Genomic DNA, 16,261 nt, shown 5'->3' with positions numbered 1-16,261 from the left:
CACCAGTTCTGCCTTTTTATACTACGATTCGGCTGGTCTGAACTGCCCAGGCATCTTAAATGTCAGCTTCAGAGTTGTTCGGAAAGATAAGTAGCTTCTGTCAGGTTTTCTGTTTTTGTTTTTGCTGCTGTCAGTCTTGGGTTGACCAGAGAGACACCTGACATTGACGATGTAGGGGATGCCATGACTGGGCCAAACAAAATCCGTCCCAGAGAAGAGCCAGGCTTATTGAATCTCAGGTAGTAGTATCAGTGATAGTAATAGTAATATTTTTTATTTATCCCCTGCCCATCTGGCTGGGTTGCCCCAGCTCCTCTGGGTGGCTTCCAACACATATATACACGTGAAACATCAATCCCATATAAAAAGTATATTAACTTTAATTGAACAACTTATACTAGTGGCTAAAATCATGGAAACCTTTTTAAAAAGTGTGTTTGATGGCTCATAACACCACTTTTTTGGGAAGTGATACCGTAAGAAAGTGACACGGGTGGCGCTGTGGGTTAAACCACAGAGCCTAGGGCTTGCCAATCAGAAGGTCGGCGGTTCGCATCCCCATGACGGGGTGAGTTCCCGTTGCTCGGTCCCTGCTCCTCCCAACCTAGCAGTTCGAAAGCATGTCAAAGTGCAAATAGATAAATAGGTACCGCTCCGGCGGGAAGGCAAACTGCGTTTCCATGCACTGCTCTGGTTTGCCAGAAGCGGCTTAGTCCTGCTGGCCACATGACCCGGAAGCTGTCTGTGGACAAACACTGGCTCTCTCAGCCAATAAAGCGAGATGAGCGCCGCAACCCCAGAGTCGGTCACGACTGGATCTAATGATCAGGGGTCCTTTTACCTTTACCTTACCCTAGGAAAGATAATTTAATGAAGATTGCAACGCAATAACTTTTATGAAGGAGTATTTATTAGAACAGTAGTTATAAAAAAGAAATGTGAAACGCTTAGAAAAAAGGAGATATACAAAAATTCTCACCATGTCAATTAATACTGATTTCGGTAACCTTTAGCTTTAATTCCAGCCTTACAACGCCTTCTCATGGAGTGAAGCAAGTTTTTTAGTTCTGCAGCTGTAATAATGTGAAACCAAGACTGAATTATTGCCTCTATTAATTGGGCTTTATTGCTGGGTTGCTTCTGACTAACAAGTTTCTTTAGTCGGCTCCCAAGATTTTCGCTTGGGCTATTCCCAGGCCATTCCAGCAGTGGAATATGATTTCACATTCAGAACACTTCAGTTCAGGCTCAAGTATTCCCATTAATGACACAAATTCTGCCCCAGCTTTTGCTGTCATACAACCCCAGATCATCACACTATCTGGGTGTTTCACAGTCGGTGTAATGCAAGTAGGATGTAAATCTCTCATTCTCCTCGGCATGTATTTCATGCCCTCACTACCAAGCAAGGAGATTGGGGTCTCATCGCTCCAAATAACACTGTCCCATTGTTTCGCTGTCCAGTTACCATGGGTTTTAGCCAGTTTAATCTTTTCCACCTTTGCTTGAGAGATAATGGCTTTTCCCTTGGAATTCTAGCATTTAGATCAGTCTTTGCACTCAACTTCACCTTACATTGCCCCATGATGAGACACCCAGATGATTTCCTTCTGTCACGTAGGCACAGTCTCCTCATTCTTTGATCGTCACTTGCTGTTGTGCACCTTTTCCTTCCTTTACCAGTCTGATTTTGTAGTGACTGAGTCTCCTTATACCTCTTCACAATTATAGAAAGGCCAGCTTTGGTTAAGTTTTCCTCAATCTTTCTTCTTCTTTTTTCTTTTTTAAAAATGAATATTTATTGAATTTTATAACAAATAAAAATATCTCAATCATCATGTTATATACAATTGTTCTCCCTCCCGTCCTCCGGACTTCCCTCAACTCTGTTACAATATGAGAACATCACAGCTGCAGACAGACAGCTTGTTGACATCATGTGATATGGCTAGCTGTGGGAAAGTAAATTCCCGGAAGTTCACAGGCTTTGGAAGTCTGTGTCCAGTGTGTAATTTGAGACCTTCCTGTTGTGTTTGTAAAGGAAGTCTTGCTGGGTGGAAACTGAAGTGATCGGACACGTTTACTGTAGAGCTGTAATGTCAGAAATAAACAATATGTAAATAGATTTCTGACTACTCTTCTTTCCCCTGCGAAGGGGGAGAAGTGGGCGTGCATTTTCCACGCTGGGAAATGTCGCCTATATCAAGATCTCCCTGGTCTGTCTGGGAACGCAGCCAGAGGCAGATCACCGGTAAACCAGCTCTGGGAGCAGGGAGAGGGGACAGCCTCTCCAAATGGGGCTAGTTTTCCAACAAACTCCCCCTCTACTGAGTTATTTAGTTTTATTTATTGTGTCCTGCTTTATATAAAAGTAAATTTCCTTATCATTTTATTAAAATTTCTATTACTATAATAAAGTTGTGAATGTTTATTCAGACCCTGCCAGTGAGTCCAATCCATTTTGTTGTTTCTGCAAATAACCTGTAAATGGTTCCCAAACTCTTTCAAAATCCTTTTTGTCCTTCTCTCATAGTTTCTCTGTTAGCTTAGCCAATTCTGCATAATTCATCATTTTTTCTTACCATTGTTCTTTTGATGGTATTTCTTCCATCTTCCAATTTTGTGCAGTCAAGATTCTTGTCGCTGTTGTAGCATACATAAATAATGTCCATTTTTCTTTTGGCAGCTCTTGATTTGAGATACCTAACAGAAAGGCTTCAGGATGTTTACCAAAGCTCATTTTAAACAATTTTTTCAGTTCATTATATATCATTTCCCAATATTTTCTAATGCATTTGCATTCCCACCACATATGATAAAATGTTCCTTCCTTTTCTTTACATCTCCAGCATCTCTTATATTCTTTCTTAAACATCTTTGCCATTTTCACTGATGTGATATACCATCTATACATCATTTTCATGTAAATTTCTCTTAATAATATACAATCTGTAAATTTTATGTCAACTTTCCACAATTTTCCCCAACTTGCAACCTGAATGTTGTGTCCCACATACTGAGCCCATTTAAACATGACTGATTTAACCTCTCCATCTTTGCTTTCCCACTCTAATAAAATGCTATATACCATATTTTTCGTTCTATAGGACGCACTTTTCCCCCTCCAAAAATTGAGAGGAAATGTGTGTGCATCCTGTAGAGCGAATGCAGGCTGCGCGACTAAGCCCAAAGCCAGAACAGAGAGACGGAGTGCTGCGCAGCGCTCCGTCTCGCTGTTGTAGCTTTGGGATAGCTGCGCAAAGCCTCCGCAGGGCAGCGGGGTGACTTCACCCCGCTTCTCTGCGGAGGCATCAAAGGCTGCACTCCGGGGGCTTCAGGCAGCTATCCGCAAGCCTTCCTTTGTGCGGCAAGAGTTCCTGCTGTGCTCGGAAGGCTTGCAGATAGCTGCCTGTTTGGGGGGTTGGGGTCGGGGGAAGCCTGTCCCCAGCCCCGCAAGCTCCGGGAGTGGCGGCGAGGTTGCGCTCAATCTTGCCGCTGCTCCTGGACCTGTTCTGGGCCTGGGGTCAGGGGACCCCGCCCCAGCCCCACGGCTAAAAACGAAGCCAAGACAGTGAGCGGGATCCATCCCGCTCGCTGTCTTGGCTTCTGCCAAAGCCGTACACAGCCTCTCCCGGCTGGAGATGTTGGCGCAGCTAAAGAGGAAGCCAAGACAGCCAGCGGGATGGATCCCGCTCATTTTCTTGGCTTCTTTGCTCTTTGGGGCTGGGGGGGAGAAATAAGTTTTTTTTCCTTGATTCCCCCCCCCCCCCCCTAAAAACTAGCTGCGCCCTATGGAGCAAAAAATACAGTACTTTTTAAAAATGAGAAAAAAGATAAGATTTTGGAGAAAATAAAGGAAGGAGAGAAGAAACTGTGAGTGAAACCAAAGTCGCTGGAATTTCTGAAAGAGATAAAGTTATATCAAGTACAATATATGAAAATGATGAACCAGGAAATAGAATGGAAAATTAAACAGATGAGACAAAAGACATTTGAATTGGCAAATAAATGTGAGAAACTGCTGGCTTGGCAAATGAAAAAAAGACAAAAACTTAACACCATTACAAATTTGGAAGTGGAGGGAAAGAATATACAGAACCCAGTGGAGATCAGGAAGTGCTTTCAGAGGTATTTTAAACAACTATATACACAGGAGATGCAGAAAGAAATGGACATAGATCAATTTTTGAAAATAAATGGATTACAAAAAAATCTCTCAAGAAAATAAGATAATGTTGAATTACAAAATAACGGAGCAGGAGGTAGAAGGGGCCATTCAGAACATGCAATTAGGCAAATCTCCAGGACCGGATGGTTTGACTTCAAGATATTATAGATCCCTGAAAGAATGGTTAATACAACCATTGAAGGAAGTCTGTAATGAAATTTTGGAAGGGAAAAAGGCATCAGAGTCATGGAAGGAAGCTTACATTACACTTATACCGAAAACAGAGATTGAAAAGACACAACTTAAGAACTACCGCCCCATATCATTGCTTAATGTGGATTATAAAATTTTTGCAGATATTTTGGCTAAGAGATTAAAAAAGGTGCTTGTAGAAGAAATCCATAAAGATCAAGCGGGCTTTCTCCCGGGCAGACATTTGTCTGACAATACGAGGAACATAATTAATATTTTAGAAAAAATACAAGTGAATATTAATACTAAAGCAGTTTTGATATTTGTGGGCGCGGAGAAAGCCTTTGATAATATTTCCTGGAGTTTTATGAAGAAGAACTTACAGGGGATGGGGGTAGGTCAAGGTTTTGAAAATGGTATAGGTGCAGTTTACTCAGAACAAAAGGCAAAATTAATTGTGAACAATGTATTGTGAACAACAATTGTGAAAGAAGAATTTAAGATTGAGAAAGGAACACGACAAGGTTGCCCAATCTCTCCATTACTTTTTATATCGGTCCTGGAGGTTTTGCTAAATACGATTAGAAAGGACCAATTGGTTAAAGGAATACAAGTGGGGGCTAAACATTACAAACTGAAAGCTTTTGCTGATGATTTGGTATTGACTTTACAGGAGGCAGAATCTAGTACTAAAAGGGTATTGGAACTGATTCAAGAATTTGGTCAGGTAGCGGGATTTAAGCTGAATAAGATGAAAACTAAGGTTTTAGAGAAAAATCTAACAGTGATTGAGAGAGAGAGGTTCCAGAAGGAGACAGGATTAACACTGGTTAAGAAAGTGAAATACCTAGGGGTTAATATGACTGCCAAGAATGTGAATTTATTTAAAGACAATTATGAAAAATGCTGGATGGAAGTGAAAAAGGATTTAGAAATATGGTCTAATTTGAAGTTATCATTGCTAGCCAAATTGCTGTGATAAAAATGAATGTATTGCCAAGGATGCTGTTTTTGTTTCAAAAATTGCAAATTTTGGATAAAATGGATTGTTTCAAGAAGTGGCAGAGAGATATTATCCACCTCTTTCTTTAGCATCAGTTAATATCTTGAATTTTATTCGAGGCTTCTTGCCCTGCCAGACTTTAAGCTTTATTATGAATCAGCCGCATTTTGTTGGCTGAGAGAATGGATGCTTCTTGAAAACACTGACATTCTGGATTTAGAAGGTTTTAATAATGTATTTGGGTGGCATGCATATTTGTGGTATGATAAGGTCAAAGCACATAAAGCGTTTAAAAACCATATTGTCAGGAAAGCACTGTTTAATGTCTGGAAAGATATAAGGACTTGCTTAAAAACAAAACTCCAAGGTGGCTGTCACCAATGGAAGCGAAGGCTCGGAAAAAGCTCAATATGGAGGCCAAATGGCCGAAATATTGGGAAATTTTGGAACAAGAGGGAGATAGATTAAAACTGCAGAGTTTTGAAAAACTAAAAAACAAAGTGTGAGATTGGCTTCATTATTACCAAATAATGGAGGCTTACAATTTGGACAAGAAAATTGGCTTCTAGGTGGAAAAATCAAAATTGGAAACAGAACTGTTAGATCCCAAAATCAAGAACTTGTCAAGAATGTATAACCTGCTGTTGAAATGGAACACGCAGGATGAAACGGTGAAATCTGCTATGATTAAATGGGCACAAGATGTTGGACATAACATTATGATGGCTGACTGGGAACAGTTATGGACCACAGGTATGAAATTTACGGCATGTAATGCCTTAAGAGAGAATTTAATGAAAATGATCTACAGGTGGTACATGACACCAGTCAAGCTTGCAAAAATTTACCATTTGCCCGAAAATAAATGTTGGAAATGTAAAGAGATGGAAGGTACATTCTTTCACCTTTGGTGGACGTGCCCAAGGATTAAGGCTTTCTGGGAGATAAAGGAAAAAATTTGGAAACAGATGCAAGAAGGAGAAAAGAAATTGAGGTCTAAACCTAAATCCCAAGAGATCTTAAGGGAAATAAAGTACTATCAAACCCAATATATGGAATTGGTGAATGAAGAGATAGAATGGAAAATAAAACAAATGAAGCAAAAAACATTTGAATCAGCAGACAAATGCGGGAAACTTCTGTCATGGCAATTGAAAAAGAGACAAAAATTGAACACAGTGACATCTCTCGAGGTAGAGGGCAAAATGGTCAACAAGCCAAATGAGATTAGCAATTGTTTTCAGAGCTTCTTTAAGAAACTATATGCTCAAGGGCCAAAGAAGGAACAAGAGATTGAAGATTTTATTAAAAAGTTTGGATTGCCAAAAATTTCGGAAAAGAATAGAAGAATTTTGAATGAGAAAATTACAGAACAGGAAATAGAGGGTGCCATTCAAAACATGCAATTAGGGAAATCCCCAGGACCAGATGGGCTGACTGCGAGATATTATAAAGCATTGAAGGAATGGCTGATACAACCATTGAAAGAAGTTTGCAATCAAATCTTGGAGGGGAAAAAGGCTCCCGAATCGTGGAAAGAAGCATTCATCTCACTTATACCGAAGACGGAAGCTGAGAAACATCAAGTTAAGAACTACCGCCCTATTTCACTTTTAAATGTGGATTATAAAATTTTTGCAGACATTTTAGCAAAAAGATTCAAAAAAGTGTTACAAGAGGAGATTCATAGGGACCAAACAGGCTTTCTCCCAGGGAGGTATATGTCAAACAATGTGAGGAATATTATAGACATTTTGGAGATGTTGGAAACAGACATAAATAGAAAAGCAGTTTTAATTTTTGTGGATGCGGAGAAAGCCTTTGGCAATATCTGTTGGAGCTTTATGAGGAGGAATCTCCAAGGGATGGGGGTAGGCCAAAACTTTGAAAACGGTATAGGTGCTATATATTCTGAACAAAGAGCTAAACTAATAGTGAATGGTATGGTTATGGACGAAATCCCAATAGAAAAAGGGACACGACAGGGATGCCCAATGTCCCCTCTGTTGTTTATATCAGCCCTGGAGGTACTGTTGAATATGATTAGAAGGGACCAGCAGGTGGAAGGAATACGACTGGGAGCAAAGCATTATAAGTTGAGGGCATTTGCAGACGATCTAGTTTTGACCTTGCAACAGCCCGAAGCCAGTACTAAAAGAGTCTTGGAACTGATTGAAATATTTGGCCAGGTGGCAGGGTTTAAATTAAACAAGCAAAAGACGAAGGTGCTGGGAAAAAATATGACGTTGGGGGAAAAAGAGAACTTTCAAAGGGAAACTGGTCTGGAAATAACCAAAAAAGTCAAATACTTGGGCGTGAATTTAACATCTAAAAATGTGAACTTATTTAAAGACAATTATGAAAAATGTTGGTTGGAAGTGAAAAAAGATCTTGACATATGGTCTAGGTTAAGAATTTCCTTGTTAGGCCGAATTGCTGTTATTAAGATGAATGTACTGCCGAGATTGCTGTTTTTGTTTCAAACACTGCAAATTCTGTATAGGGTGGACTGTTTCAAGAAGTGGCAAAAAGATATCTCAAATTTTGTCTGGCAGGGCAAAAAGCCCAGAATAAAATTTAAAATTTTAACTGATGCGAAGGAGAGAGGGGGCTTTGCCCTGCCGGACTTAAGACTTTACTATGAGGCAGCAGCTTTTTGCTGGCTGAAACAATGGCTACTTCTTGAGGACACGGACATCTTAGATCTAGAAGGATATGACAACAACTTCGGTTGGCACGCATATCTATGGTATGACAAGGTAAAAGTTCACAGAGGTTTTAAAAACCACATTGTCAGAAAAGCATTGTTTAACGTGTGGAATCGTTATAAAGATTTGTTGGAGAATAAAACCCCCAGGTGGTTATCACCCTTAGAAGCCAAAGCAGTTAAAAAACTCAATATGGAGACAGATTGGCCAAAATACAGTGAAATTTTAGAGTATGATGGAGAAAAGCTTAAGTTACAGAGTATGGAAAAATTGAAACCCAAAGTTCGAGATTGGTTACATTACCAGCAGATTTATGAGACATTTAAGCAAGACAGGAAAGTAGGATTTCAGAAGGAGAGATCGAAGTTAGAAACAGAATTATTGGAACCCAATACTAAGAACCTGTCTAGGATGTATAGTTTGCTGCTGAAATGGAATACACAGGATGAAACAGTAAAATCAGCAATGATTAAATGGGCACAAGACATTGGTCATGATATTATGTTTGCGGACTGGGAACGGCTATGGACCACAGGTATGAAATTTACGGCATGTACTGCCTTAAAAGAGAACATAATGAAAATGATCTATAGGTGGTACATGACCCCTACCAGGCTGGCAAAGATATATCACCTGCCCAATAATAGTTGTTGGAAATGTAATGAATGTGAAGGAACCTTTTACCATCTTTGGTGGACCTGCCCAAAAGTTAAGACCTACTGGGAGATGATCTACAATGAAATTAAAAAAATTCTTAAGCAAACATTTGCTAAAAAACCGGAGGCCTTCCTTTTGGGCATGGTCGGCCAAATGGTGCCGAGGGAAGACAGAACATTCTTCATGTATGCAACCACGGGGGCAAGAATCCTACTAGCAAAGTATTGGAAGACTCAAGAATTACCTACTCTGGAAGAATGGCAAACCAAGGTGACAGAATTTATGGGACTGGCGGAGATGACCGGCAGAATCCGTGACCAGAGGAGAGAGACGGTGGAGGAGGACTGGAGAAAATTTAAAGTTTACCTTAAGAACTATTGTAAAATTTCGGAATGTTGAGATGTTAAGAGATACGAGAGAAAGAATTACAGCTGTTAAATCTGAATTAAGGAAAAATTTAAGGAAAAGGGACTTTGAATTGAGATGAAGGACTGTCAAAAACTGATATTTTAAAATTAAGGGTGCAGCGAAGGGGAGGTTTGGGGAAGTCAGATTATATGTTAGTTTGTTATGTTTTGTCTTTTTTTGTGTTTGTTGTTGTGTTGTTTATTATGTGAAAACTAATAAAATATTATTATTTTTTTTAAAAAAAGGCTTTCTGGGAGATGATCTATAATGAAATGAAAAAGGCATTTAAATATACCTTCCTGCAGAAACCAGAGGCCTTTCTCCTGGGCATGGTCGGCCAATTGGTGCCAAAGAAGGATAGAACTTTCTTTATGTATGCCACAACAGCAGCAAGAATACTTATTGCAAAGTACTGGAAGACACAAGATCTACCCACCCGGGAAGAATGGCAGATGAAGGTGATGGACTACATGGAACTGGCGGAAATGACTGGCAGAATCCGAGACCAGGGAGAAGAGTCAGTGGAAGAAGATTGGAAGAAATTTAAAGTTTACCTACAGAAACATTGTAAAATTAAGGAATGTTAGAAGGATGCTGGAATGAAGTTATGGGGTTTTAGCAGAAATGTTATAGAATCATAGAATAGAATCATAGAATCATAGAGTTGGAAGAGACCACAAGGGCCATCGAGTCCAACCCCCTGCCAAGCAGGAAACACCATCAGAGCACTCCTGACATATGGTTGTCAAGCCTCTGCTTAAAGACCTCCAAAGAAGGAGACTCCACCACACTCCTTGGCAGCAAATTCCACTGTCAAACAGCTCTTACTGTCAGGAAATTCTTCCTAATGTTTAGGTGGAATCTTTTTTCTTGTAGTTTGGAACCATTGCTCCGTGTCCGCTTCTCTGGAGCAGCAGAAAACAACCTTTCTCCCTCCTCTATGTGACATCCTTTTATATATTTGAACATGGCTATCATATCACCCCTTAACCTCCTCTTCTCCAGGCTAAACATGCCCAGCTCCCTTAGCCATTCCTCATAAGGCATCGTTTCCAGGCCCTTGACCATTTTGGTTGCCCTCCTCTGGACGCATTCCAGTTTGTCAGTGTCCTTCTTGAACTGTGGTGCCCAGAACTGGACACAGTACTCCAGGTGAGGTCTGACCAGAGCAGAATACAGTGGCACTATTACTTCCCTTGATCTAGATGCTATACTCCGATTGATGCAGCCCAGAATTTCATTGGCTTTTTTAGCTGCCGCGTCACACTGTTGGCTCATGTCAGGTTTGTGGTCAACCAAGACTCCTAGATCCTTTTCACATGTACTGCTCTCAAGCCAGGTGTCACCCATCTTGAATTTGTGCCTCTCATTTTTTTTGCCCAAGTGCAATACTTTACATTTCTCCCTATTAAAATTCATCTTGTTTGTTTTGGCCCAGTTCTCTAATCTGTCAAGGTCATTTTGAAGTGTGATCCTGTCCTCTGGGGTGTTAGCCACCCCTCCCAGTTTGGTGTCATCTGCAAATTTGATCAGGATGCCCTTGAGTCCATCATCCAAGTCGTTGATAAAGATGTTGAATAAGACCGGGCCCAAGACAGAACCCTGTGGCACCCTACTAGACACTCTTCTCCAGGATGAAGAGGAACCATTGATGAGCACCCTTTGGGTTCGGTCAGTCAGCCAGTTACAAATCCACTGAGTGGTAGCATAGTCAAGTCCGCATTTTACCGGCTTCTTTACAAGAATATCATGGGGCACCTTGTCAAATGCCTTGCTGAAATCAAGGTAGGCTACATCCACTTCATCTACCAGGCTTGTAATTCTGTCAAAAAATGAGATCAGGTTAGTCTGACATGACTTATTTTTCAGAAATCCATGCTGACTATTGGTGATCACAGCATTCCTTTCTAGGTGCTAGCAGACTGTTTGCTTAATGATCTGCTCCAGAATCTTCCCTGGTATTGATGTCAGACTGACTGGGCGGTAATTATTTGGGTCCTCTCTTTTCCCCTTTTTGAAAATAGGGACAACATTTGCCCTCCTCCAGTCTGCCAGGACTTCGCCTGTTCTCCAGGAATTCTCAAAGATGACTGCCAGTGGTTCTGAGATCACATCTGCCAGTTTTAATACTCTTGGATGTAGTTCATCTGGCCCTGGTGACTTGAATACATCTAAACTAGCCAAGTATTCTTGTACTATCTCCTTAGTTATTCTGGGCTGCGTTTCCTCTGCTGAATCATCTGCTCCAAATTCTTCAGGTTGGGCATTGTTTTCTTTATTGGAGAAGACTGAGGCAAAGAAGGCATTGAGGAGTTCAGCCCTTTCTGTGTCCCCTGTTTGCATTTCACCATCTTCTCCTCTGAGTGACCCCACTGTTTCTTCGTTCTTCCTTTTGCTATGAACATACCCATAAAAGCCTTTTTTGTTGCTTTTAACCTCTCTAGCAAGCCTGAGTTCATTCTGTGCTTTAGCTTTTCTGACTTTGTGTCTACACGTGCTGGCTATTTGTTTGAATTCCTCTTTGGTGGTTTCCCCCCTTTTCCATTTTTTGTACACATCCTTTTTTAATCTTAACTCAGTTAAAAGTTCTTTAGATAGCCACCCTGGCTTCTTTAGGCACCTTCCATGTTTCCGTCTCATTGGTATTGCCTGAAGTTGTGCTTTTACTATCTCCCTCTTAACAAACTCCCAGCCATCATGAACTCCCTTTCCTTTTAGTATTACTGTCCATGGGATCTCACCCAGCACTTCCCTAAGTTTTATGAAGTCGGCTTTCTTAAAGTCAAGAAATTGAGTCCTAGTATGCTTGGCTGCTCATTTCCGCTGTATAGTAAACTTCAGAAGAGCATGATCACTCGCGCTTAATGATCCTTCCACTTCTACCCCACTAACCAGGTCATCAACATTGGTTAGGACCAGATCTAAAATGGCTGTTCCTCTTGTTGCTTCTCCCACTTTCTGGACAATGAAGTTGTCTGCAAGGCCAGTGAGGAATCTGTTTGACCTTATGCTCTTGGCTGAGTTTGACATCCAACAAATATATGGGTAATTGAAGTCCCCCATTACTACTATCTCCCTTCCTTTTGCATGCTTGGCCATCTGTTCCAGGAAGGCATCATCTATGTCCGTTTGGCTTGGGGATCTATAGTAAACTCCCACAATGAGGTCCCTGTTATTCTTCTCTGCCTTAATTTTAACCCAAATGCTCTCACTTTGGCTTTGAGGTTCTAAATCTTGGATCTCTTCACAGGTATACACATCCCTGACATATAACGCCACTCCTCCTCCTTTCTTGTCTGGTCTGTTTCTCTGAAATAGATTATATCCCTCCATTATTACATTCCAGTCGTGGGACTTATCCCACCAGGTTTCAGTGATGCCTATTATGTCATATTTAGTTTGCTGTACCAAGAGCTCAAGCTTTGCGCATTAGTGTACAGACATTGAAGTCCATTAATCATTCCCCCGTGTCTCTTATTTAAGGATTTTTTCCTCCCACCACTAGGTCTGCGTGCTGTTTGCTCCATTTGGTCTATGACATTTGGATGATCATCTTCATCAATTGATAGACTCCTACCTTCAGGAGCACTGTCTCCCTCCCCCACATTAGTCAGTTTAAAGCCCTCCTGATGAGGTTTCTGAGATTTTTGGCAAAAACATTCCTCCCAACCGTTGTGAGGTGCAGCCCATCGCTTGCCAGAAGTCCATCTTCAAGAAACTGCAGTCCGTGATCTAAGAATCCAAACCGTTCCTGTTTACAGGACTATATGTTATAAAGGACTAAGTAAAAATGGATTGTTAATTGGTGAAAGAAGAGAATATAAAATTATAGTATAGAGAATGTAAAATTATAGTAAATTAAGATATTAGGATATAGGATAAAAACAAAGATGGAAAGGATTTGCTGAAATATCTAACTGAACTAGAATACAAAAAATGGAGGTGTGAGGAGGTAAAGGAAACAAGCAAATGAAAGATAAGTTATGGGAAGGTTTGATTTGTTTTTTTAATTGTTTGTATTTTTTCCCCTTTTTTCTTATTATGATGTATTGTCTTGTTTTTTGTTGAATTTGGTGTTTTTCCTTTTTTCCTTTTGTAACCTTTAAAACTTTAATAAATATTATTTTTAAAAAAAATACAGTACTTTTTAAAACAAAATTGGATAAAATTGGAAAAAGAAAAAGAATCCTCCATCTTTCTTCTAATTTCATCATAACTGCAGCCTTTTTCACTTAATAGTACTATTTTACATCACTTTCTGGGTGTCCAGTCAACTTCTTGTGCCATTTCTTTAATTTTATTATGTTTTACAAGCCACTAAATGAAAAGACAACAAATAACCAACCAACATGATAGCCATCACACAACACACTGTCAAAAGTCAACCTAAGCAAGTTGTGCTTCCTTTTTCTGGTTATTCAGTTTTGACTTTTGATAGAATACAGATACAGATTACAATCTTCATTAAAATATCTTTCCATTGATACATAATTCTATGGTATTACTCAAAACAAAGTGGCGTTACGAGCCATCAAATATCTGAAATACACTTTCCCCCCAAAAGGCTTCCACAATTTTGGCCACTATTGTATATCAAACAAATTGACATTCATCAATCCATCAGAATATATTAATAAAAATGTTGGTTAATGACAACCAACAAAGGCAACGAACAAACATCCCACTCCCTTCAGTTCTTCTTGATTTGTTCCTGAGGCTCTAATCCCTTTTTTGTCTCCATTGCAGATTTTGATGAATTGGAAAACAAGAACAAGGAAGAACATGACAAAACCCCCAGAGAGGAGAAGCCATGCAAAAATTTGGAATGTGGAGAGAGCAGCAGTCAGAGCTCCCATTCCACTTGCCAACAAAGAATTCTCATTGGAAAGAAACCCTATCAGTGCATGGAATGTGGAAAGAGCTTCAGGAAAAGCTTCAATCTCACTTCCCATCAGAAAATTCATAAAGGGGAGAAACCCTATCAGTGCTTTGAATTTGAAAAGAGCTTCAGTCTGGGCTCCCATCTCATTTCCCATCAGAGAATTCATACTGGGGAGAAACCCTATCAGTGCGTGGAATGTGGAAAGAGCTTCAGGAAGAGCTCGGATCTCATTTCCCATCAACTAATTCATACAGGGGAGAAACCCTATCAGTGCCTGGAATGTGGAAAGAGCTTCAATACGAGCTCCTATCTCAGTTCCCATCGAAGAATTCATACAGGAGAGAAACCCTATCAGTGCATGGAATGTGGAAAGAGCTTCATTCAGAGCTCCTCTCTCACTTCCCATCATAAAATTCATACAAAAGAGAAACCCTATCAGTGCGTGGAATGTGGAAAGAGCTTCAGTCAGAGCTCCTCTCTCACTTTCCATCAGAAAATTCATACAAGAGAGAAACCCTATCAGTGCGTGGAATGTGGAAAGAGCTTCAGTAAGAGCTCCAGTCTCACTATGCATCAGAGAATTCATACAGGGGAGAAACCCTATCAGTGTGTGGAATGTGGAAAGAGCTTCAGTTACAGCCACCATCTCACTTCCCATCAGAGAATTCATACTGGGGAGAAACCCTATCAGTGCGTGGAATGTGGAAAGAGCTTCTCTCAGAGCTCCTCTCTCACTTTCCATCAGAAAATTCATACAAGAGAGAGACCCTATCAGTGCGTGGAATGTGGAAAGAGCTTCAGTAAGAACTCCAATCTCACTATGCATCAGAGAATTCATACAGGGGAGAAACCCTATCAGTGTGTGGAATGTGGAAAGAGCTTCAGTATAAGCTCCAATCTCACTAAGCATCAGAGAATTCATACAGGGGAGAAACCCTATCAGTGCATGGAATGTGGAAAGAGCTTCACTCAGAGCTCCTCTCTCACTTTCCATCAGAAAATTCATACAAGAGAGAAACCCTATCAGTGTGTGGAATGTGGAAAGAGCTTCAGTACAAGCTCCTCTCTCAATTCCCATCAAAGAATTCATAGAGGGGACTTTTTCCAATCTTCTTCCACCGTCTCTTCTCCCTGGTCTCGGATACTGCCAGTCATTTCCATCAGTTCCATATAGTCCATCAACCTGGTGATCTTCTGTCCGAGGCCCTTAACTCTTTTCCAAGTCCCTTCTGCAGGTCGTCTTCATATTTATACATACACTTTACTTTGTCTTCTGCTGATCTTGTTCTTAATTTTCTTCCTTTGATACTGAAGAGTAGATCTCGGGGAAGCTCCGACCTAGCAATGTTTTTATTCCTTCTCAACAGGTCAGCCAAATCTCCGTAGTTGAAACTAAAATCCAAAAGATATTTCAGGATGTGTTTCAAAATCCCTCCAAATCTGAAAGTCCCCACAGCTCCAATCTCCTCCTGACCCAGGTCCAGGTCCCAAAGGTCAGTAAATCCCTGCATGAGGTGATCTATCCAACTTTCCTTCTCCAGTCCAAGCAGGGCTCCAATCCTCAAAAACTGACTTTCTCTGAATTCAATCATAGAAGGCAACAACTTATAGTCATCAAATTGCCTCTGTAAGGCTGGGGCTCTCTCCCTCTCCACTTGTATTACTTTAGGTTCAACAACAACTTTCTCCTTCGCCTTCTCCCCAGTTTGCCATGTCAAAGTAGATTCCTGTATCAATTCCTGAATAGTTTCTGTATAGATGTTCACTTTTTGTCCCAAATTAGTCACTTTTTGTCCCAAGTTATCAATTTTGATGGTCATCAGATCCGTCTTCTTGTGGAGCTGTTCCAATGAATCACTTATCTTACATTGCATCACTAAGGCTTCTTCTGTCGACATTCTTAGCCGATCCAAGGTCAATCCCTGGTTCTCACGGTTTTTTATCTTACAGCTGGAGATTCCACCAGCTCAACTCTTGTAACAGTTTCAAAGGCTCCCTCTAGAGGGAAACAATTTCTATTTGTATCAATCCTTTTAAGCACAGTTCAAGCAATAAAATTAGTTTCAATTTTCAGTTAGTTTTACTCCTTTTTAAATGCAGAAGGAGACAATGGAAACAATATATTTCTCTTATTTAACTAGCTATCAACAAATGTTTTATTCGCAGTCAATGAACTTTCCCAAAACATCAGTCTTGCTAGCAGCCCGTTTCCAGGTTCTGAGCGGTGGTAATTTAACTTTCTT

General features: G+C 40.4%; 1 protein-coding gene and 1 long non-coding RNA gene across 3 annotated transcripts in view; one reads left to right on the top strand and one right to left on the bottom strand.

The window, feature by feature from the left end:
- Positions 1–16,261, top strand: part of LOC309369078 (uncharacterized protein) — a 421,063-nt gene that overhangs the window by 3,965 nt on the left and 400,837 nt on the right. The window lies entirely within an intron of this gene.
- The window catches only part of LOC309369415, a 48,194-nt gene continuing 33,218 nt past the window's right edge, over positions 1,286–16,261 (bottom strand). Inside the window, exon 3 of the long non-coding RNA XR_014168111.1 lies at positions 1,286–1,715. This is a non-coding gene — a long non-coding RNA (uncharacterized lncRNA). The remainder of the gene's footprint in view (positions 1,716–16,261) is intronic.

This window comes from Podarcis melisellensis (assembly GCF_964234715.1).
Source record: "Podarcis melisellensis genome assembly, chromosome: 4".
NCBI classification, from domain to species: Eukaryota; Metazoa; Chordata; class Lepidosauria; order Squamata; family Lacertidae; genus Podarcis; species Podarcis melisellensis.
Note: the sequence above shows the minus strand (reverse complement) of the source record. Positions and strands in the feature narration are given on the sequence as shown.